This window comes from Equus przewalskii, chromosome 1 (genome assembly GCF_037783145.1).
Source record: "Equus przewalskii isolate Varuska chromosome 1, EquPr2, whole genome shotgun sequence".
NCBI classification, from domain to species: domain Eukaryota; kingdom Metazoa; phylum Chordata; class Mammalia; order Perissodactyla; family Equidae; genus Equus; species Equus przewalskii.
Window position 1 is genome coordinate 166,018,410 of NC_091831.1, and position 25,064 is coordinate 166,043,473.

A 25,064-nucleotide genomic window follows, 5' to 3' on the forward strand; every position below is an offset into this window, starting at 1 on the left:
GGTTCTGTTTGTGGAAATAGAAAGGAGTGTATATGAGGGGCAGAGTGTGTTTTGCTTGGCAGTTCTTTTGCTACCATTTTGTTTTTGTTTTTAGTGCTGGAGGGCAGCAAATTGGCAGGTGTAAATAAGGCTCTAGCTAGTTTCATACTGTATTTACAATCAGTTATTGTGGGTTCAAATGTCTGTAGTGCATAGGGAATTAGGCACACAACTTCTGCTAAGAATAATGGAGCTTAATGTCTAATTTGAAACATCACATGAATATACTTCTTCAGTCTAATCCTGCAATAATTTCCACCAACACTTAAAGTGTACACAAACAGATTATTAGGGATCCTCCTTTTTGTGTGTTATTTTATACTTGCATAATGTTTGAAATTTTGAATAAATATTTTTGTATCTAAAATTCTAATGTAGCATATATATAATTTGCCATAATAACAAAAACTGTTAGATAAGGATTAAATATTCCTCTACAACTAACTTAAGAGAGAGAGATTCCTCAATTTAAAAGATTATTTTATGGTATTCATAAAGCATATTGTCATAACTTTTAATTTTTGAAAATAGCAAATAGCTATTTGCCTGTCTAACTTGATGTGAAACAGAATCATTTTATGATATAGTTTGCACTTTTCTAGGATTTGCATGTACCACATGTCAAATCATGTCCCAGAGACACAGCAACCACTAGAAGAGAAAGTCTAATGTCACATGATTACAGAGAACACAAAGGTTATAATGCTTGTGCAGATACTGCTTTTTCTTAAGGAATTTCCATTTCACGGAAAAGAAAGTAAGAATAGTTTTATAAAAAATTCAGAGTGGACAACATTTCCACAATACACTGATCTGTAACAACTTTTTTGAAAGCTCCTGAAAACATGAACTCCCCATGTCTCTATATTTGCACTGTGCATTCAGACAAAGAGCCAAGATAATCTTGACTTTGAGGAGGAACAGTGGAAAAAGATGACAGGAGAGGGTATGAAATAAATAATAAATAAATAAGCGACTGTTGAATAAAACAATTAGTTTTGCCCCAGGCTTCTGCAATAGCTTATGAATTCTTACCAGCATTAGTTTACAGCTGTAACTTCAGGATATAATAGGAGATTGAATCTTATACAGGCAATGAAACAGATGATCAAATTCACAAGGGATTGTGTCAAGCTTTTTCCAGTACTAAAGAAACATATTAATCTTTGTCACTGTTTTCAGAAATGCTGTGACAGAAATAAACCTGTACTGTAACTTGGCCCTTTTAATGAGCTTCTGGAGTGTGGGCTTTCCACTCAGCACCTGAAAAACACAACAAAACACCTTTTATATTAAAGATGTGAGGTTTGCTGCTGGCTAAATTTGTACACAGAAGTCTATAAACCAGGGCTCAGCCAGCTGGGAAGCAAGAAAGCAAATTCAGATTCTGCCATGAACTTCACAGACCAATTATCTACTTGGAATCATGGGAGTTTAACAAACAAATACCAGCCCCTGCTGAGCCTTTTCAGACCAGCAGCTTATGGGTGATTCAGTTGCGTCCGAGGCTTTTAGACTGATCAATTCTTAATCACAAAGCGCAAAAATTATTCTCAGACTCATGTCAGTTTCTTTGGACACGTTTGTTAACAATCTGCTTCAAATCATTTTTTTAAAAGAAACTGCAGACACTGTTTTTATTGACTCCCCACTTGTAAAATGTTTATAGCTTGTTAATTTATATTTACCCCTTTACTTTTGCCTGCAAATCAACATCACTTAGCACAGTTTGGTTACACTTTGTCCAAAGGAAATTACAGAAGCCTGCTATGGGGCTAAAATGAAGGAAAGCTGCGGAAAATCAATACACTGCTGATTAAACAGATCGTAGCAAATTCACGGCTGCATGCTACAGCATAGAGACATCAGTGCGATGCCTATCTAGCAGTTAATGTGCTTCCAGTCAGGTGAAGGAAATTTCAGAATAAGGCAAAAATCACCCAGAAAAAACAAGAGCCACCTTACTAAAGAATGTATGTGCTTATATGAAATCTACATTTTGTGTGAGGTAGTATTTCACTTAGAGAATAAATAGGACGCATTTATTTTATGAAATAAAGCAGCGTAATATCCTTATTATGACATTTACCCTTTGTATTATGAAAGGAACTAATGACATTGCAAGATACCGCCTATTTGCTGCCACAGGTCAAGTTTTTCTTTCTTTCTTTCTTTTTTTTACAGAATATTAGGTTTATCAAAATTTTCTTGTATAATTTCATTTTGGCAATAATCAAAATGACTGAAAGGTAGATTATTTGTAGAGGACGTCCAAAAGTAATAGTGATATCCAATGGCACATTCTAAACAATTCAGAAAGAATGATTTAATTTCCAGTTTTAAGAGTAGAAGAATGTACATGAAATAAATCCGGTAGAAAAGGAAATGCAGTTCATACATAATTTTCTTTAACGTAGTGGGGAATGGATAATATTAACACAGCCCAGTTGTAAAGATCAACATTTGTTTGTAAATCATAGAGGAAGGCAGCTTTGGGTTACAGGAAAGATTTGTGGTATCCTGACTAAAGCAAAGAGACTCTGAGTTAAAACATGAACTCTCATTTTCATGCTACCCACTTCCTGGGCTTTGCAAATCAAATACTTTGAGCACTGTAGGAAACTATGCATGTCCTAAAGACTGGTTAAGAGGTGGTACTTCGTTTAATACAACTTGGAGAATTGCACTGCACTGTATTGCATGTGAATTAAGGAAATCAGAAAGAAACAAAAGTTCAAATGTAATCTTTTTGGAAAAGTGTAGTTGAAGAAATTTTGTTTCAACCTTTTGTAAAGCATTTTACTGAACATATACATTTATCTATTTAGACTACCATACTGGTATACCATGAATTTTTTTTTTAACTTGATACACCAGGGTAAAGTTTGTGGCTCTACTTACAATCGTTCCTTTAGGATAACTGTAGCTTTGATGTTATAGTATTCTGGCAGATAAATTTCAGTAGTAAATTCTTATACTAAAAAATATACTTGAGAAAATTATGTTCTATACACAAAAGCCAAGTTAAGTTTCAATCTCTGTTGTTTTTAATTCTCTCTTTTTCAAAATATCAAAGTCTTTCAAATGGTAACATGGTTAAGTTCTTTGCCAAATCCCATGTGTTAAAATGAAGGTGTTTTTGAGTCATCAAAGCTTATAAAAAGACCTTTAACAAGTAAACAGCTTTTCTCTTTTTTTTTAAACTGGAAGATGTGGTATAAGAAAACACATTCATGGACACCATATGTGAACCAAGTTTCATCCCAAGATTTTGAGATTTTTGAGAATTCCTAGAAAATGAGGGATTTAAATTTATATTCTGAAGAGGCTCACTCAGTGACACTATTTTCATACTGATATGTATACACTTATATATATATATATAAAAACTCAAGGTGCTATAGTTTGGTTATGCTATTTAAAAAATCTTTGAGAATCTTGTTTAGAAATAAAAGGTCTTCAATATTTTAGGAGTATGAAAAGTAATCATTACTTCAGTATCTCTTTTAGTGTAAATATTAACTTTGCTTTCTTGTTTTGTGATAAACTATCAACTTTGTTCATATATAACTTTCAAAAATGAGATCATTTTTACTTTATTAAAAATGATTTTGCGATGTTAGGAGAGCAGAGCAGTGGATATCAATAGAAAGAACAAGTATTATGGAAAAATATCTGTGTTTGAAATACTTATTGGTTTGCTAGGTTAATTTGCTTTTGAGTATGTGTTTTAAGATATTTCTTTCTTTGCCGCATTGAAAGAAAACTAAATTGAAGTGACAGCTTAGAATAGAAGGAGATAATGGAAGAAAGAAAGATCGAGTAAAGCATATATAAACTTCTGAACGAAATCATTTTCTAAGTTTCACAACTTATGTATATATTTTCACATTTCATAGTTCCAAAAAGTTAACAATGGTTGTTTGTAAACATGCTTTACTTTATTTAAAATGCGTATACTGCATAAATCTGAGAGTTGGCAGGGCTTTGAATACCCTTTGGTAGAAACCAACTTTTTCTTATTAATACATGGTAATTTATCACCATTAAGTATATGATCCCTCTAGAAAAAAATTGATGCACATTGCTCACCAGACTGTAATTTCAGTGTTCATGATATTAATCTTTAATTAAATTATAGTTATTTTAGAAATGTATATCCTTAATTAAATTATACCATGCACATAAGGAAGAAATGACTATGGCATGATTAAAACATGTTTAAAAATGTACTACTGGATTTTGAACGCTGTCTGTCATCTCCAAAGTATGACTAGGCTTTAGAAATGACTAGAAAGTCAACTGAAAAATTGCCAAGTAAAACTGTTTGGCTCTTTAAAGAACTGTGCCTTAAAATTTTGGATAGTTTCTCTATTAAATCTAAATATACTTCTTATAGTATATACTGTATTACATTTCTAAATTAATTGCCATACTCCCATTTGTTAAAGAATTTCACCCCGTGTGAAAAGCAAAGTCTCAGTAGATGTGAATTTTACACTGCGCTCGATCAATCCCAATACCAGTAAATGGATATTATTAAACAGCATGGGGTAGTGCAAACTGGGAAAGAAAACTTGTAGTGTGCTGCCTTTGAGCAGACCTGGCTTGCATGCTGTGACAGGGCAATTGTCGACATGCTTTTTCATGCCAATCTGCAGCTTTTTCAACTCTAGATGCTATGGCAACCAGGGTTTAACAGACTAAGCAGCTAACAAGCTTCCCTGATGGAATTGTCTGGTTGTGTGATTGCCTTGTCTTAGGGAAAATATAAAACAGAATGAAGACGCTTGTGGACATTTGTCAAACTGATTATAATTTGGACAGTTGAATCATAATTGTCTGTTGTGTACTGTACAGTAGTGACATATGTTATTTTCCACGTTCCTTGCAGAGCACACCATTGCATTCCCGCATAGGCTACACTTCCCTTGGGAACAATGGGTCCTGGTGGCTGTGGGTTTGGTGCAACATGGCCCTCCATGTCTCACACCAGATCATCTGGGAAAGAAAAGAACAGGGAACGATTCTAATATTTTTTCTGTTTGAAAAGGCTTGTGTTTGATTTGAACTATATTTGTGTGAAACATAATGAACGCAAGTTGATGTGAAAAGGTATTTCTCTTTTATAAAATGTTCGTGTTCATAGGGAAAGTTGCAGATCAAAATATGCAGGTGAATTAATTTGTTATTTATGATTGGGCATAATTTTAGTTCTTTGGGAATATTGATTTTTTAAATTTGCAACCACTTAAACATGTATTTGTGTCACCAATCATATGCATAATTTAAAACATTGAGGAAATAATCAAGCTTCTCTGATGGAATGGTCTTGCTTTAAGACTGCCTTGTCCTACTGCAAATGAATAGAAGATACTCTCTTTATTGTTTTAAATGATTAAAAGCCTACTAATAAAATTTCGGCCTCTTTAAACAGTCAAAGATATTGTATTTTCAAGATCATTTCATATCAAATCTTCATTTTTCCTTGAAAGGGATGCATCCTTTTAAAAATTAAAATTATTAGAATGAATATTTCAGATGAAATGTGAATTATCATAAAATGAAATCTAGGTTTCCGTTTTATAGATAGGCAAATAAAGTGAACTATTTTGCAAGAAAACCTCTCCAATTGTTGTATAGAACATTGTGAAATCGATTATTTTGTACTTTAAAAAATTTCAGTGTTACGTCTTGAAGATAAAATTTGATGATATTTTCAGTAGGCTCTGGACTAGTTGCGATTTGTTAAGTATAAGCTGATGGTAAGATTTTAGCGAGTGCACAGAAAGGGTGCAAATGATTACGTTAGCACACTCATTTTGGCTACATCTCACCAACCACAGAGTTCTGCTGTTTTTCTGTTTTCTTATTTAAATTTCGAAATACTTCAAATTGATGTTCTTGGTTTCAGACACCAAGGCCTTCAGAAAAAGTAGAGTTCTTCCCTCCTCTTCATTTCAGTAGAACCGGGGGGCAATCCATGTTGTCTTTTAAAAAAACCTTCAAAGTCTCATACAATGACTTATGTCTGGATGGTGCCATTCCTAGATCGGGTCCATTGCCAGTCTGAGACACTTATTCTTCCTCTTCAATAGAATGATCTTGGAGTGAGAACACCTTCTTCTACAATGAGTGGTGCACACAAGAAGGGTGAGAAATGAGACTGGGAACATTTTGCTTTCTTCATAAAGAACCTTTCCAGACTAAGATGTAAAAAATATTTCTTGCAGAGTTATAGTGTAAGAAAATTAATAAGCTAAGAATTCTTGTCATAAAAGCTTCATTTTATATGAGCATTAATCATTTTTCACATGCAAAAGCTTTCATTCATTGGGCTGTTAGGTCTTCCCCTCTAATTCTATCTTACTTTTGAAATTAGCCTCCTTTATTAGGCACCTCTGTGCCTGTCACTTTCCTCTTGTCTGCTAGTGTTGCACTAGAGAGACCTCTCTTCCATTTATTTCGCTGAAGAATGCAATGTGGGTTGGCCTTGTGACATAGTGGTTAAAGTTCGTGTGCTCTGCTTCAGTGGCCTGGGGTTTGCAGGGTTGGATCCTGGGCACCGACCTACACACTGCTTATCAAGCCATGCTGTGGCGGCATGCCACATACAAAATAGAGGAAGATTGGCACAGATGTTAGCTCAGGGGCACTCTTCCTCAAGCAAAAAGAGGAAGACTGGCCATTGATGTTAGCTCAGGGTCAATCTTCCTCACCAAAAAAGAACAAACAAAAGAATATAATTTCTTCCCTAACAGGGAGCTTACTTGACCCACATGGTAAATTAATATCATTTGAAATTAAGGAAGATCATATATTTTCAGTGGAATGTGTATTTTGACTCTACTTTTTCTTTTGAATATCAAAGATTCAGATTTGATAGTTTTTACTTTTGAATTCATAGAAACTCCTCCTTATGCAATAGATTCAAACTTAGAAAATGATAGGTAGTACCTTGTTTGGAGTTTAAAGAACTATGCCTGAAGGCAAAGCAATTCTGTCTGCTGCCACAGAGCAGAGGTGAGTGTCAGGGTGCTTTATATTAGTCAAAGAACAATTTTCCAGAGGATAAGAAAATTATAGTTCAAGGTGCAAGTATTTTCCTTCCTGTTTAGGAGCTAAAGGCATATAAGAAAATAGTATTTATTCAATTACTAAGTTCCAGCAAAATCAAGAGGTCAACCTTCCTTTGTGAAACATCTTATATTTATAAAATGTGCTTTCTACTCATATTTGGAGTTATTACTATCTATTATTTAAAATAGGCAAATACTGATAAGCCCACCTTAAAGCTTAGGATAGAATGAAAATCTTGTTTATGGACTCACTCAAAAGTTACTAAAAGAGGGAAAGATGAGCCTTCACTTCTCTCTCTTTTTTTTTTAATTTTCTTTTTTCTTTGCCAAGAACTATAAAACTTCATTGGTTCTGTAACAAGGTCACTTCTCCATTTTGAAAGGCACCAAAGTTTACACCATCCATTCAATCTCTTACAGCGGCTTTTTGGTGAAAATTCTCATGATTCTTCTATTAAACCAAGGCATAAATTACTTCATTTACAATGAAAATATTATATGGAAAGCATTAACATTTTAGTACATATTAGTTTAAGGCATTATCATCTTGCTAATATTACCAAAGTTCCATTTGGAGTTGGGCAAAGGGCTTTCTCTGAATGCCCTGTCAGCTAAGACTTCTGTGCAAATTCACATCTGACTGGTGGGGGCATGGAGGACAAAGGCAGCAATAATGTTGGTGTGCCGTCTCAAGCAGTTTACGAGGATCTGACTTCTGTGAATTGAGCAGAGATTAAAAACAGAAGTGAAACTTGTTCCTGGAAACAAGTGAAGCTCCTCCTTGAAAATGTCACAAGGGAAGATTTGAGGAAGATGAAGTGTGCAATAAAATGTATGCACTAAGACCCAGCCACAATTTAAGTATTTTTGTAAATGTGACCATTCTCATAGTCACCGGCAGCTGAAGTCATATTTAGGTTTTGACTAATCTTTCCCGTAAGGTATAGTTGCACTGGGCTGGTATTCACTTAGATTAATAGACCTCTGTTGACCAGGAAAGGCTACCACTATACTGTAGAGAGTCATGACTTTAAAAATTTTCCTGCTTTAAATTCCATATTTCTCTGGTAATAAATGACCGTATATTTTAAGCTGATTTTTGTTTTTGTGTAAAATTCTCATTTGAACAAAACTTTCTGAAAAATAGTGAAGTAGAAAAATTAGCGTTATTTTCCCAGAGTTTTGCGTAAGCTTTCTTGACTGCACAGTGCTGCTTAGCTCCCTGGCAACTTCTTTCAAATCTAGGGTTTCATATATCACTGAAATAAGGAACGGGATAAAGAATCTTGCGAGAATCCTGGTCAGTAATTGGCACATTTGGAGTGATATTGGAAGAGACTGCAGGGAGATGGGGAACACTGAGGACAGAGGGCTGGAGAGGCAGGGAGCATGATGGCTCTGGGACGCCACCACAGAAGTAGCTATTGGCCTTTCATTTTCCCTCAGGGCTTTTTGTTCAGATTGTCCTCAAATGGATTAACAGTTACACATCTTTGTCCAGATTCAGACACTCTGAAACAGGTTTTGACATTTCTAACTCTGAAATTGACCTACGTATAACATTTGGCCTCTTTCTCAGACTCTTCTCCTTTTCAAGTTACTAGGCGTTAAGAATACAATCTTTCCTTATTACTCCTAAAATAATTCATCAAAAAAACCACAAAGGAAATTGTTTAAAAATATCATCTAGAACTAATAGTGGTACTTTTTTTTTTTACTTTCAAAACTCTTTTTCCCTCCAAAGAAAAAAAGCAAAATGAATATAATAATAATAATAGTAATCATCACAATCATGTTCATGAAAATAGCTAACATTTATTTAGTGCTTACTATATTCCAGGTGTTCATTTAATTAATATGTTAGCTAATTTAATTCTCCTAATACCCCTAAGAGGAAGGTACTATTATTTCTATTATATGGATGCTGAAACTGAGGCACAGAGAAGTTACTGATTTGCCCGATGTCACACACCTAATAAGTATGCAATCAGCATTTTAACCCAGGCTATCCGACTTCAGTATCAGAACTCTTCACTCTCAGAAATCTTCCCTTGGTAGTTCAAAAGATGTAGGTTAATCCTAGGTACTGATAAATAGATTTTATTAGTTCCATTTATTACCAACATTATACTTGATGAAGATGGCAAAATTTGTCTCCTGAAATCATCTGATTGTATGTCCTTCATGCTTATACTTATGTACGACACTTTGCAGAGTTCTAAACAGAATGAGCGTTAGGAGGTTCAATCCTAGAACTGTATCAATATAATTACATTTATGCAGCATGGAGTGATAATAGCATTTTTTGAGTATCCACTGAGTATTTGATATTATGCCAGGTGCTTTAGTGATACTCACACCAATACTATGAAGGAGGCATGAGTATCCCTATTTGCATATAGGAAGACTGAGGCATAAAGAAACTTTCTCACAAAATTAATAACTAGAAAGGAGATTCCAACCAAGGCGTATCTGAATCTGCATCTTTCTCCAAAGGTTTATTATTATTAAGCCCAAGGTTCTTTACATTGCAGAATTCAAGAATTGTGTAAATGAGAATTTAAGCCTTTCTACAATCTTATTTGTGGTAATGATAAAAGAAGAAGACATGCCATTAGTGACTTCATAGAGGTAGTATAGATTCGGTCTTTTAAAAAGTTATTTGAGAATGTATATGGTCTTTTTCAGCACTTCGGCTCACAATAATCTACCTTTACCCTATAGCAGGGGTGACAATTTGCACATAACATATATAAAAATGTAGTTTCCTTTATTATGTACTGATCTTACTTTGGAGCTTAAGCCCTGTTGGTGAAAGAAATAAATTTTAGTTTAATAATTATAGGTCGCTCATCTCCTTCAGTTTGAAACAGCTGTCATTATTTTAAAATATGTTCACATATTCTTTGATACTTCTCCCTTCAATAGGCAGATCTCCCCTTGGATGTGGGCTTACTCAGTGACTTGCTTCTAAAGAAAAGAACATGGTGGAATTGACAATGTGTAACTTCTGAGATTAGGACATAAAGGAATTGTAGTTTTTTCTTTGCTCTTTCTTTGATGTCACTCACTCTGAGGGAAGCCAAATGTCATGTCATGAGGACACTTAAAAAGCCCATAGGGAGATCCATGTGGCAAGGAAATGAGGCCTCAAGCCAATAGCTAGTGAGGAAGTGAGGCTTCCTGCCAACTGCCATGTGAATTGGCTTGGAAGCAGACCCTGAAGCCCCCATCAAGATTTCAGATGACAGAAGCCCTGGATGACATTCTGTTTGCAATCTTACGTGAGACCCAGAGCCAGAGCTACCCTGCTAAGCCATTCCTGGATTACTGAGCCATAGATAAGTTGAGATAATAAATATTTGTTGTTTTAAGCCACTAAGTTTCAGGGTAATCTGTTATACAGCAATATATAATTAATACAATACTTTCTGTAAAGGAACATTCAATGCATTTTACATTCAAACTCCCTGATAGGATTAGCTCTCCTCAAATTCCTTAGAGTCTCTCCTTCCCCACCTCCCTTCCAAGTTTTCCTTTGGAAAGCTTATGATGGAAGTGTTTTATACCATTCCCTGGGCCTTACTCCCTCTGCGGAGAGGACCCTCATTCTATCTGGACAGCTGTTTTTTTTCAATGGAGTCCATTAAGGGACTGGTCCCATTTGCACATCATTCTGGAATCTACTTCTGATTGTGCACTTGGTCATTGTTTCTAGTCATGAAATGCTTGCACCTTAGTCTTTGCCATGGCCCTGGTCCTCATTTGATCTACTTGTATTTTCAGTAATTGAGCATGTGGAAACCTTGAATGCCCTACATATAAGATATGAGCTGCAAGGAACCTGAAGCTCCAACACCACAGATTGTTCCTAATCTGTAACTCTCGTGGCACCATACTTTCAGTGCCCTGTTTGATATGGAGTTTGTCTAAGAGTCTTGAAGTTTTCCTAGGCTATCTCCTGATGATATAGGAACAAATTCTTTCATTGGGAATCTCTTAAAATTTTCTTTATTATACTTACAAAATATTGGAAACAGCCTAAATGCCCATACATAGGAATGTAGTTGAATAAACTATGGTACATCTGCACAATGGAGTGCTATGCATCTGTAAATAAGAATGAGAAAGGTCTTTTCAAGATATACTGTTCTAGGGCTGGCTCAATGGCCCAGCGGTTGGGTGCACACGTTCTGCTTCTCGGTGGCCCAGGGTTCGCTGTTTCGGATCTCAGCTGGGGACATGGCACCGTTTGGCAAAAGCTTTGTTATGGTAGGCATCCCACGTATAAAGTGGAGGAAGACGGGCATGGATGTTAGCTCAGGGCCAGTCTTCCTCAGAAAAAAGAGGAAGATTGGCAGTAGTTAGCTCAGGACTAATCTTCCTCAAAATAAATAAATAAAATAAAATAAAATAAAATAAAATAAAATAAAATAAAATAAAATAAAATAAAGTTATAAAGAAAAGATATACTGCTCTGTGAAAAAAGCAAAGTTCAAAAAGTACCTATAGTATGTGACCATCTAAGCAAGAAGGAAGCATAAGAAATTATACATGTGTCTGCTCATTTGTGGAAAATACATACAGGAAGGATAAAACAGAAACTAAAGAGATTGGTTACATACAGGGGTGAGCGGGAAAGCTTAGAAATGAGGAGACAATGGGAATATAGTACAGGGTTGAGGAAGAAGCAACACTTCTGTGAATATACATTTTTTATAGTTGCTATCCATAATATTGTTTCATATACCTCTCAAATAAATAGATCATTAAATAAACCAGGGTGTGAGAAGAACCCAAAATGCAACCATAAGAAGTGAACCTAATTGTATTATAAATGAATAAAACAACTGCACTAGTTGGGGGGGAGGTAAAAGAAAGCAGTATTTTGACTAAATGCTGTAAGTCTAAAGACAAATAAAGCAAATAAAAAACCAAGCTTTCCACAAATGTTGTACTCTGTTTAGTAAATTTGTTTTGGAGATGGGCAGAAGTTAGCAATTCTGAAACTATTTTGTGTTCACACAAGGTTTGAACGAATAAGCAAATATGCTGATAATAACAAGAGCCATGTTGTGCACTGTCAGAGAAAGAGGTTACAAATGAAAATGAGGAAAGACTAAAACCTCATTTAAAAAACTAAAACCAATTTAACCTGTCATGTTAAGCCAGAATAAAAGGTATCAATGTGAACGCATAGTTTTTAATATTTATACAGATGGATACATACAGAAGTAAACAAGTGTGTATAATCATGTGTTCTTACACACATATATATTTCCTAGCACTGTTGTCTGAGAAGGTTTAGAAAAATTGACACTCCAGTAGCAGTAAGAATACTTAGTTTTAGGTCTTGGAATCTAAATATTATTTTCCAATGAAAGGAAAGGGCTCCCTGGAGAAATGGTTGATGCCAGGAAAGACAAGGGCAGAGAAAATATAAGATGAGACAGGAACATCTTAAGGTAACAGAAAGTATAGAGGTACTCACAAAATGATGGAGCTATCTAAAAAAAAAAAAAAGCAACAACCCACAAAAACCAAGTTTAAAGAGCTCCCACAGGCCAAAGTTGGGCCAATTAGATAACAACCTAACTAATGTTATATTTGAATTATAATTGTTAGGTTAAAATTATTGTCAATGACTGAATAAAGATATAAATATGTAAATGGAAAAGTAAATAAATAGAAGAGAGTACTCTCCTTTACAATAGAATATATATTAATAAATCTAACAGGAATAAGGGAAATAGAAAGTCACTGTTAAACAAATACCATAGGATTTATCCACCTGTATACAATTGTTGAAACCATCAATGTAAGAGCTTGCCTGGTGGTGTAGTGGCTAAATTTGCGTGCTCTGCCTCCGCTGCCTGGGGCTCACAGATTTGTATCCTGGGCGTGGACCTGCACATCCTCCATCAGGCCATGCTGTGGTGGCATCCCACATACAAAATAGAGGAAGACTGGCACAGATGTTAGCTCAGGGCCAATCTTCCTCAAGCAAAAAGAGGAGGATTGGCAACTGATGTTAGCTCAGGGCCAATCTTCCTCACCCTCCTCCCCCCCCCAAAAAATCAATGTACGATAAAATTAATGAATGATGAGAAGTAAGATATTTGCGTAGTTTTAAACTATTTCCTCACAATATACTTATTAATTTTAAAGGGAAAATATTAACATTACAATAGATAAGGCTGGCAGACACCATTTAGCCATGTGATCAGAGTTAACATTACCAGTAAGAAGATATAATGCCATCATTACCACATTATATGATATACTGAGAAGGATATATCACTTCTATTTTATTTTTGCCAAAAAAGCATAATGTCAATCTAATTATGAGAAAGCATCAGACAAACACAAATTGAGGGGCATTCTAAAAAATAACTGGCATGTACTCATGAAAAGTATCAAGAACGTGAAATACTGTAGAACTGTCACAGACTGAAGGACCCTAGAGAGACATGAGAACTAAATGCAATATGGGGCCTTGGATAGGATCTTGAAGCAGAAAAAAGGATATTAGTGGAAAAACTGGCAATATTCTAATAAAGTCTGTATATTAGTTAATGATATAGTATCATTGTTAATTTATTGGTTTTAATAATTGAACTATGGTTATATAAGATGTTAACCTTATGAGGAGCTGGGTGGAGGATATGTAAGAATTCTTTGTACTATTCGTGCAACTCTTCTGTAAGTCTAAATTTATATTTTTTAAATGTTAAAAAAAGACTTGGCAGAAGTCAAACCCTAGTGAATTTGCCTCATCTAAGATAATCCAAGTATTCTGAGAGAATACTTTCAATCTCCATCAAAATTAGTTCCAATGGCCTGAAAAACAATATCATAACAATTGAAGTCAACAAAAATTTCAGACTACCACAACATAAAATAGTGTTCTGGCCAAATTGAAGTAAATATTATACGAGACTCACACGTACACACACACACACACACACACACACTATTATGTACCATTCCTAGCTCTCCTAATGGATGAGGAAATGTTAAGAAGGGATGCTTTTGATTGACTTCAGGCCTTTTCCTTCATTCTTCTTCCCCCTCAAGGGAAGACCTTTTTATTTTCCTATTCCTTTTCTCCCTATTTGGACAAAGCAGCAAAAGAGTTGCTGGGAAAGAAATTCGGATATCAGTACCTCTTAAGATGAACTGAGGGGTACTTAAAACTATTACCTCTGGCACACTTACAGACTGCTTTGTGCACTTTAATACCTAATTATCCTTCCAAGTTAGTGCCCCAAGGTTTAACTTTATCTTCCTGGTTACATTGCAATGTTCTCGAGGGCCAGGTTAATATCTTACACATCATTTGTATTCACATAGCATGTAACAAACACCAACTAGTCAGTGCATATTGTATGTTGTTGATTGTTTGAAGCAGATTAACCATAGATCACTTTGAGTATAGTATTAAAGATGTGTGGAGGAGGGATCTATGAAGAGCAAAGTCCATCACCGTCTCTCCTGCTTGTTTTTGAAAGGTTTGTCAACCCTATGGTAGAGTTTGCCCATAGTCCACCTTAAGTTTGCCACTTTGCCTTTCTGTGCCATAAATGTCCACAGCTATGGAAAATCATCATACGTACCTTCTACTTAAAGATCATACGTATTACAAATAACTTCAGGATCTTTTAGGAGAAAATGACAAAATATATTCCAGTTTGAAGGCATATGATTGAAACAGCTATTCTTGGTTTGCACCTCCATGCTTCAAGAAATTCTTGGAGAAAACACTATTTCTATCATAAGCATCCTAGCTACATTCTTTGAAATTTGAGAAGTTTAAAGAAATTTTCGTTTAAATCTAAGATGGGATCAAGACTTGAGTGTAGGCAAATGGAGCAATATGTGTGAAGATTTAATAGCAGAATATAACTCAGACAATATTAGAGTTAGTTGAGAAATCAAAGCCTTAGAGCCAAATATATAGGCATTTTGAAGGTAAAGGAAAGAGAGAATTCTGAAAATGTTGTTTACTTTGAAAATATCATGATTTAATTTTCTAATTTTTATGTGCATTTAACCACAACTTTTAAACTGCGATTTTTCAGTGTATGCTAAGAAGCTAAGAATGGACTTGTAGTTTTTTTTACAAGATTGTATTTTTCAATATTATTGAAATCCCATTACTGAACAAAATAATAAATTAATTTAATACATCAGAAGAAAAAGAACATCTCATCTTGAAGGTATCTGTTGCTTTTACACGCTTTCTTGAATACATTGCTATTTTTTAATAAAAACTTTTCTGTCTTTTTTTCAAGATTACACTATAGGCGATGAATAGTGATTTTTTCCCCCAATTTTACTTACTTTGGAGTTGAGCTTACTGTAAAAATACAATTTTTGGACAATTTAATTTCTGGTAAATAGTTGCAGTTTGGATATTTATTATATCTTAAGAGACAAAATAATTGTTGATTCTTGTGAAATTCTCTTGCCTAATTATGGGTGATTATGCTTAAGAAAAATAACAAAAACAAAGTATTTTGGCATTACAGGATATTGTCTATGTATGAAGATAGCAACGTCGATCCCAGAACCATTATTAGATGTTCTTTCAATTGAGAAACACAGTTTCTCTATCTTATATCTCTGGTAGCCAACTGAATGCTCACTGAATAATTATTGTTAATGTTAAATGTTACAGTAGCAACATTTACATTATAAACATTATTACTTATAATGAAGAAAAACATTTGCTATTACTATGTTTACAGACTTAAACATAGGAAGAGATAGATTGTTATCCATGATGTTGCAGTAACAATATATAGTAGAGTTATGATTAAACTAAAAAGGGACATATTTGGGTGAGAGCAGAGTCTGAAATTAACCAATTATTCAACATATTCCCAGTAGGCAAAGCAAGTGTACCTTTGAATCACTTGATCAAGAAGTTCATACTCAAGATGGAAACAAATAATGAAAAAATAACATTTTTTATATAACGATGATGACAAATGATAGCTAACATATACTAAGGGCTTACTGTGTGCTAGACAGTATGCTAAGCCCTTTTCATACATTATCTTATCTAATATTTTATATAGTACTTATGTAACACGAAAGCTTCTTTCAAAGAGTTGCCTGAAATAAATTCATTTGATTCCATGATTTTTTTCACTGCTCATATAAGCAGGCATAAGTATGTTTTTTCAGTGTATTCTTTTATATGGTATTTTTTCAAGTTATCCACTCTGTATTTGAAAATTAGCTTTAGATCTTTAACGAATCTGCTCCAGATTAAATATATCCTTGTACTTTTAAAAATTAATTTTTCTAAAATGATAATATCAGCATAAACACTAATGATTGCAATGTCTTTAACATTCAAGAAATAAATAAAACAGTATGTTGAATTTTCTATTAGATCAAAATTTGGCGAAAAAAATTACAAGAAATTACATGCTCAAAGTAAATAAGTCCCCAAAATAAGCTCTATCCAGCTTGTAAAAAATTAAGTCAAAGTTTAATGGATAAACCAGAAATAATAGCCTCAATATCTTAATTTTGAATAATAGCAAGAAAAGTAGAAATGCGCTTTATGTTCTTGAAACCCTTTTAATTTCAAAAGGTTTAGTCATCCTGCCTCAAATCTTAAGAATTTGTAGACTTCCTTCAATTATGATTTTCATATAAGCTTTCATTTAATATTATACTATACATTTTATATTATATACTATATAAATGTATATACAATTGTAAGCAACCATGATTGGTTTTAATTTTCAGGTCTTCTGAGGTAAGATATGCAACCGAACAATTTATAATTTGAAGGTTTTTTTGTGATATTACAGATAGTAAAATTCTCCTTTCAAACAAGATTATTTCCCTGCACTATCTACTCAACTCAGTGTATTATTTCCTAGTTAGTTTGTGAGGATTAACTCAGTAGTTGCGCTGAGTTGAATGGATTTCTGATTTACTCTAGCAAAGAAGGTACTAAAAAGGTTGGAGATGATGAAGCCAAACATGTTAAAAATGAAAACTCACTTGTATTTCAGTGCTTAATATATGCCAGGCACTCTTCGAAACACTTTGTATGGATTTTATCAGTTAAATCTAATCTTTGGCAGGTAATTAATATCACCATTATCATCCCCATTTTATAAATAAGGAAAGGTGTTTAGAGAGGTCAAGCAATTTTCCCAAGGAGACACATAGTAAAAATGCTAGAGCAGGATTTAAATCCAAGCAGCCTAGCTCTAGAGCGCCTGCTGAAATATTGATACTTTATAGAATATATGCAAGATAAAGTCCTTCTAGGGCTCAGATGAGACACACTCATTAAGCTATCATCTACAGAATGTCTCGGCTTGTGTTGCTGTGGTATGAGGGGCAACTTAAAGCTACGGATAGAGTCTAACAGGGTTGGTCATTTATATCTAAAAAGTTGCATTCATACCAAATAAAGATACTTTTTTCATAAGTAGATGATAGATTTAGGGTAGCTGTTGAAATTGGCAGTTTCAGTGAAATGGGTCTGGAGAGGCTGGGCGGAGTGACTCTTAGCAAACTCCAGTGGTGTGGGATCATGTTGACCTCAGTGTATCAGATCCCAGAAATCAGAATAGTCTGCATTCTCCTCAGATTTGGATCCATCTGCTTTAGACGAGGCCAATCAAAACAAGGGGAAGTCTTAGGAGGATGTTTCAGATATTCTGGATCAATTTCCTGGAAACAGTATGGTATCTAGAGTTGTATTTACAATGTATAGCATCAAGATAGTATCTCCCTTAAGAAATTTCCCTGTTCAAATTGCTGTATTTTGCTCTTCAGGGTTTCTTGCCTGAAACCAGTTGATGTGCATCTGAACAATGCCAGTAATTTCAAAATGTAATTTGTTTACATTAGTAACTCGTACAATGCAGGTATGTATGAGAAGTTAGAAGAAAAACTAAGGTAACAACAAGTTTTCAGGTTTAGAAATTCAATAACGTAATAAATACTCATTGGAAGTTCTCAGTCATATGCTTAAAAATGTACAGTAGAATCCTCCAGTGGAGTAATCTAATCTCCAGGTACTGGGTCCAGGTTTAATGGAAAATATAAATTCTGGTTCATTGCTCTGCAAGCCAAATGTCTGATCTCTTTTGAGAGTAGGATTTATCCGAGAGTCTTCACATTTGGTTAAACATAGATTCTAGTGATGGAGCATGGCCATGTAACGTGTGAAGAGGAAAGTGGAAACTGACTCAAGATCTATTCGGGAAGGAGATATTACAAACACACTTCAAAGATTGCATTCTGGAGTGTCTGAAATATCTCAAAGCTCAGTAATAAAAGATGATGGAAAGTCTGAGGCTGCTTTCTTGTTCGGAGCTTGCCAAATTCCACCCCCGCTTCTGTGGCATTCCCCCCATATAAATAAGTTTTTCTTTAATTAGGATTTCATTGTCAGTGTCATTAAATACATTTTTGCTAAAAATTGGGGAGATGGACTTGTATTTTGAGATTGAGATTCAAAAATGATTGAATTTAATGACACTTTAAAATTGCAACTTTAACGTGTTAGTCTCTCGGTACCAAGAATTTATGTTTTTTATTCAGTTATGTTGTATAAAACCCATTATACTCAATACTAGTTAATAATAAACATGTTAGCAAAGGCAATAGTAAATAAATATTTAATAATTTAAATAGGCCTGTTATTTTGATCATATATGAGGGCAAAAGGAAAGAAGTACCTAATATTACCTTAATTCTCTATATTTTCATTGCAGATATAAGTTAGCTTTATATTATTAATATGTCATTTTATTAAAGATACCATAAAGTTTTAAGTCACATGCAAGTACGTGACAGGATCGCTTTTTAATAGACAGATTTATATTTCTCAATTAATGTTTGGCAAGAAGTGGCTGTTTCACTTTACAAGTCAGAGCCAAATGAATTCTTTTTGAGACCTATTTTATATATGCACACTGAGAAAAACGCTTGAAATTTAAAATGTAAGTAAAAAATAGGTGAGCCAGCCCTGGTGGGCTAGTGGTTAGAGTTTGGCACTCACTGCATCAGTGGCCAGGGTTCGTTTCCCAGTCAAGGAACTGTACCACCTGTCTGTCAGTTGCCACACTGTGGCAGTGGCTCACACAGAAAAATTAGGAGGACCTACAACTAGAATATACAACCATGTGCTGGGGCTTTGGAGAGGGAGAAAAAAGAGGAAGATGGGCAACAGATGTTAGCTCAGGGCGAATCCTTCCTTGCGAAAAAAAAAAAAAGCTAATGTAGGATTGAAATAGTTAATCCCTATTGAATCAGACCAATTCAGTCACTCAGTCAGTCAGCAAACATCTATAGTGTATACACTATGTTCCAGGCACAGTGTGATGATTAGGAATGGAACGGTCTGTGAGAGACATGGTCCCTGCCTCAGTGGAGCTGGCAACACTGACTGGCTATTTAATCTATTTTACCACATGTATTCCTTTTAGAAGGAGTAAAATAAGGATTTGTATGTCTTATAATACACAACTGTTTAATAAATAGCATATATTGCATACTGAAAAAATATTTGAGACTTTTTGAATTGTACTTTTCTTTAGGTATATTGGTGCCACGAATAGAGTTGAAATTATGCAAACTTCTTATTTTATATTTTTGAGAGAACGGCAGTATTAAAATGCACAGGTAATATTCTATCAAAAATTAAATGTGTGAATATAAGTTACATCATCCGAAAACTCAACTTGTACTCGATTTTCTGGGGTAGCTGGTGTACCATGAGCCCATGTGATATCAATATGCTCAGAGATAGTGAAGAAGATGGTAATTGCATACTAAGGGAATTTGAGTTGTCTTTTGATGATGTGGTCAATTACTTGGACTTCGGAAACATTCATAGAATAATTGGTTTTATGTAATAAGTCCATTTATGAAAATAGCCGCTATTGCACATTGGTGCTTATCAAAAGCATTTTTTCCTTGAAGAGATTGCACATGTAAAAGCATCAAACTACCAATTAATGTAATTTGTTTAGAGCTATTTTTCTTTCTGTATCATCAAGGCATTAGCTATCAAAGGTGAATGGTAAAATATCCAGCCAAAAATGGGTTGTATGGCTACTCCAACAACTTAAACAAAGGGAGTAAGAGAGAACACATGTATTACATTTACCCAGATTTTTTCTTAAACTGAAGCTTTTAAACTAAGATTGATAGAAAACAGTGTTTAGGAAGAAATAATGCAGACTGATTTATATAAAATGCTATTCGCTGTATTTTTCTTTATGTATTAGCTTTAATGAATAGATATGCCTTTTTATTTTGTGGTACCCTACCATTAAATGATACCATCATTTTTTTTCTGCCTAAATAAATTCAAATTCTTGTCATCTACTATCTGTACAGGAAGATCTGAGACATTATTCCTAATTGAGATTTTTTACTGAATATCTTTTAAAGATAAATTTGTTTTATTCTTTCACCCACTATTTAAAAGGATTTTCACATTTTTATCTTCTAAAGGAATTGTCAATGAGAAACTAAAACTGCGTAGACTATACATTAAAATCACTTTAGTTTTTAAGCTGTCATGAACTGTTTCAAAAAATGCTAAGTTGCTATTGTTTAATGTCTGTCATTTTATAATGCTTTAGAAGTTATCTATCCTGTAAAATTATTAACTGATGCTAAAATTGCCTTGTAAGTATTAGGACAATAGCAATTTTGTAACAGCTGGGACACTGCCAATGTAAGATAAGTACATTTTGCTCTGTAGATTCATAAAGTGCTTTGAAATGGTTTGTAACTGATGGATGGATGCATTTTCTAAGTGTAGAAAGCAATATTTTGCAGAAGGAAATGGCTTGAAAGCTGACACACATGCATGCAAATGCCATTCTCTTCAGTAAGTAATTTGCTTTTTCTTTCAAAAGCATAAATGGCATAGTTAGACACATTATTTTGTATATTGCACATAACAATACAAGATGCACAAAAACAGCAAGTACAAAACATTTCATATTGATAGAAGAACCCATGGCTGTGGTATATGATTAGCATAAATGTATACACACTGAAGTAATGCCTTCAGGATTAAAAAGTGAAACTGAAAAAAACAGGAAAGTTCTACTAAACTTCAGGAAATGGTAATATTTATTATGCTTTCCCCCTTTCAAGTTAATTCTGCTATTTAATTGGAATGGTGTATCATTGTAAATGGCTGTGTTTTCCTTAAACCGTTTTACATTATTCACGCTGCCAGTGCAAGTTTACACACTTATCATATTGTTCTGCATCCCTGCTTAGGATGGCTAACACATTTCGGCTTTTTAGAAATAAAAGTCAATAATACCTTTTCCTGTATGACAGGTGTTCATATGGGACTAGTTTTTGTCAAGTTAAAATTGTTCTGTGACCTGAAATGGATGTTTAAAAATATTTTTGAATTTAATTGCTGTTGTACACCGAGTACCTGAAATGAACCGGCAGAGAGTATGTAACCAGTAAATACTTGTATTATGAATTTCTGAAAACATATTGAAGGAAGACCGAGTTTGAATTGAATCATCTTTCAGAAACACTTGATTTAAAATCACTCTTAGCAACTCTGTGTTTGTTAAAGAACACGAGCTTTGGAACCAAGTTGGTTGGGTTTGAGTCCTGGTATCAATATTATTCGCTGTGTGAACTTAGGCCAGCCTTTTAACTTTGCTAAGCTTCAGATTCCTACTATATAAAGTGAAAAAAGTAACATCTACCTCTCAGGGTTGGTATGAGGAGTAAATCTATATAAAGTGCTTTTGCACAGTCTCAGACACTTCGTCCTTGATAAGTTATTGCTTTTGCATATGATTATTGTCACAACTCCATCACTATCCACATTATTATTTTGTTCATTGTATCAATGTAGAATTGCCTCAGTTCTTTAAAATGGCCTCAGTTTCCTCCTTGATTTGTACAATTTATATGAAAATCACTTACATTAATGCCACTCATTGATGGGAGATGGGTGCAATGAGAGAGAAAACCGTATGCTCACTCTTTAACATGTTTTTACTTTTATTTTACTGAAGCAAAATTTTTTCCTGTTTGATACACATTTCACTCAACATGTTCAAAGGAAATGTAGAAATTAATAAAACTTACTAGTTTGGTGAGTATTTTGGATGACAGTAAGGCAAAACTTCCAATTTATACTTTGGAACATGCCCTTTTTCGGATATTTTTCTGAAAGATAACATATTAGGGCATCCGGGCATCTTGGATCCATGGGTCAGTAGAAGATGTTATACAGCATGGATTAATTCATTAATAGACCTGCAGCTTATTGAAATTCTCTCCCTTCTCAAAAGGCACGTTCATTACTTACCTGGAAGATTTTGTCACACATATGCCGGAGGAATGCTTTTAGACCACAGGTGTTTACATCTGAATTATTTCCAGTTGAGGACATCTCTGATGGGACTGCTTAACTGGCAAGACTCCCGTGATAAGATTTGAAACAAACATTGGCCTTTTGATTGAAAATATTATAGGCAACTTTTGAAGACTTCTAAATTTATGGATTTTGTGAACCATGTAGCTTATTAAATAGTTACAATATTTCATGTTTAAAAAACTTTGCTATGCCTTTTACTTTGTTATGGCTTTAACTCTTGGTGGGGATGTCTGTGTTTATACACACATTTTTGGTTAGAGCTGTGCCACTTGGTGTTTATGATATAACATATATTCATTATGATAGCTCTCCCCCAAATCCTCTGTGGGTAAGGATGACAAGAGAGCATTTTCCTAACTTCTTATCAGATGGGGGTCATACAAATTTCATTACCATAAGCCCAAAGCTCCTCAGGAAGAAATACCTGAGGCGTTGGTGACATCCCTGATTAGGGTCCTAGAGATGGGGCCTCATCCTACCTTTTCTCTCCTTGGTGTGGATCCACATTGAGGAATAAGCTGCTTTTCTATTGGCCATCTTCTTCTCTCTTTAGCAAATTCATTCAACAGAGAACGATTACATTCCCCTCACAGTAGCTTTTTAGATTTTTCACCTCAAAAGTCTGCCACTTATAGTCTGGATTCCTCAAGTACTTATATATTATAACCAGTCATAGGCAAACTTTTGGCACAGTTGTCTTCTTATTGATGCCTTTAATACTCTGTCATCTTGTGGATAAATCTACTTGAACAACATAAGTTTGTGCACAGTTTTTCTGTACCTTTGAGTCCTTGAACTGGAAGTGTCTTTGGGATAACCTATAAGGATGTGACATAAACTGCTAGCTATTAACGCTTATGTAAAACCTTTTACTGCCATGTGAGTAAGTGTTGGCAAGAAGCTTAATGGCAGGTGTTCCAGTGGCAGAAACCAGTTTTGTGTTCTGCCATCTCTTGTCTTTAATTTATATCATATGACTTAATGCCATTTTTGTTTGAGTTGGATAAATGATTCCCTACTATGAAGGACAGGAAGATAAACATTCTTCTCATGCTGTCCATAAGATCTTAATTATCAAAAATTTGCAGAGCTCTGACTTACAAACTGAACCTACTCCGTATTTATTTCCAGAAAAAAAAATAGCTTTAAGAAATACAGTGCCACCGACTTGCTTTTTACTCAAAAGTATATCCTGAAAAATTTGTATTAGTGCACGTGATTCTACTTCATTCATTTTGACTGCTGCACGGTGTTTCATAGTGTGGATAGGTGATAATTTATTTGCCATGCCTCTGTTGATAGACATTTAGGTTACTTGCAATTTTGCACTACATTGTTTAACGCTGCAATGAACATCCTTATATATGTCTTCTTGTGTATATGTGTGGCTTTCTATTTAGGGTGGATAAAAAAAGTTCACTAATTCATATAGATTCTGTCGAATTGACCTTCCAATTTATGCTCTCGTATTTGGTATAACATAGTACTCATTCTCCCAGTTATTAGACGTACTGGATATCATCAAATTTTTAATGCTTTCTAACCTATGATAGGTTAAAATAGCTTCTCTTTATGGTTTTAACTTATATCTCTCTATTTACCAATTCATTTGATCATCTTACGTATGTTTATTCGATACTCATGTTTACTCTTTGGTGAATGCCCCATTCATATTGCTTGCATGTTTTTCTGTGTTGATTATCTTCTTCTCGTCCATTTGTAGGGTGGCCTATTATTCAATTGTATATCTTTATTGTTTGATTATACGTCTTTTCAATTTTGATAACATTTGGTGTCCTGTTAAACCATGTGGACTGCCTTTAATTTGTAGGGTAGAATTGAATTTCAAAACTTATTTAAAGCTTGGCTTTGTGATAAAGTATGTTTGGTAACTTAGGGTAAATACTTAACCCCTTCCATCTCTTCTAGACACTTTGGATCATGACAGTCCTTCAGGGATATTTCTTTGTGGGTGTGGCCTGTTGGCTACTGTGACCTGAATTGATGGCAATAATTTTAAAGAACAAGAGTCCTATAAAAGGTATCACTTTGATAGTTACTTAATAATTATTGTTATCATTGTGACATCTGTAGAAAAATTATTGCTGTTGTTCATTCGGTCATACTCTTTCAAGTTTATGATCACCAACAGGAAAACTGTTTCTCAAATTTTGTTATCAGAAATAAGTATACATTTTGTGACAATTGCTTTTTAAAAAGTGCCCACTGTATAGTTTGCTTCTTTCTTTACATTAGCTCCAGACAGCTAAGAGTAAAATTTGTAGGCCATCAGAAGATAGGTCAAAGCAATTATTAACACATCAAATGTATTTTATAAAGTTCTGTGTACTTTGTTGTTTTTTACACTTTTTTCCCTGTGCCTTAATTTCCTTCCTTGCTTTTAAAAAAGTATGTTGCATATATAATTGTGAAGTATGTAAACTTCTTGCAAATGAATTTTATATATGTAGATAGATACAATCTGCTTTTAAGCAGATGTTATAGTGAAATTCATATTCTATTCAAAT

General features: G+C 34.3%; 1 long non-coding RNA gene across 3 annotated transcripts in view; it reads right to left on the reverse strand.

Annotated features, from left to right (window-relative positions):
- LOC139084687 (uncharacterized) overlaps positions 1-25,064 on the reverse strand; it is a 258,448-nt gene that overhangs the window by 57,362 nt on the left and 176,022 nt on the right. For all 3 annotated transcript variants that reach the window (XR_011542267.1, XR_011542260.1, XR_011542277.1), the window contains one exon: positions 1,075-1,302. This is a non-coding gene — a long non-coding RNA (uncharacterized lncRNA). The remainder of the gene's footprint in view (positions 1-1,074; positions 1,303-25,064) is intronic.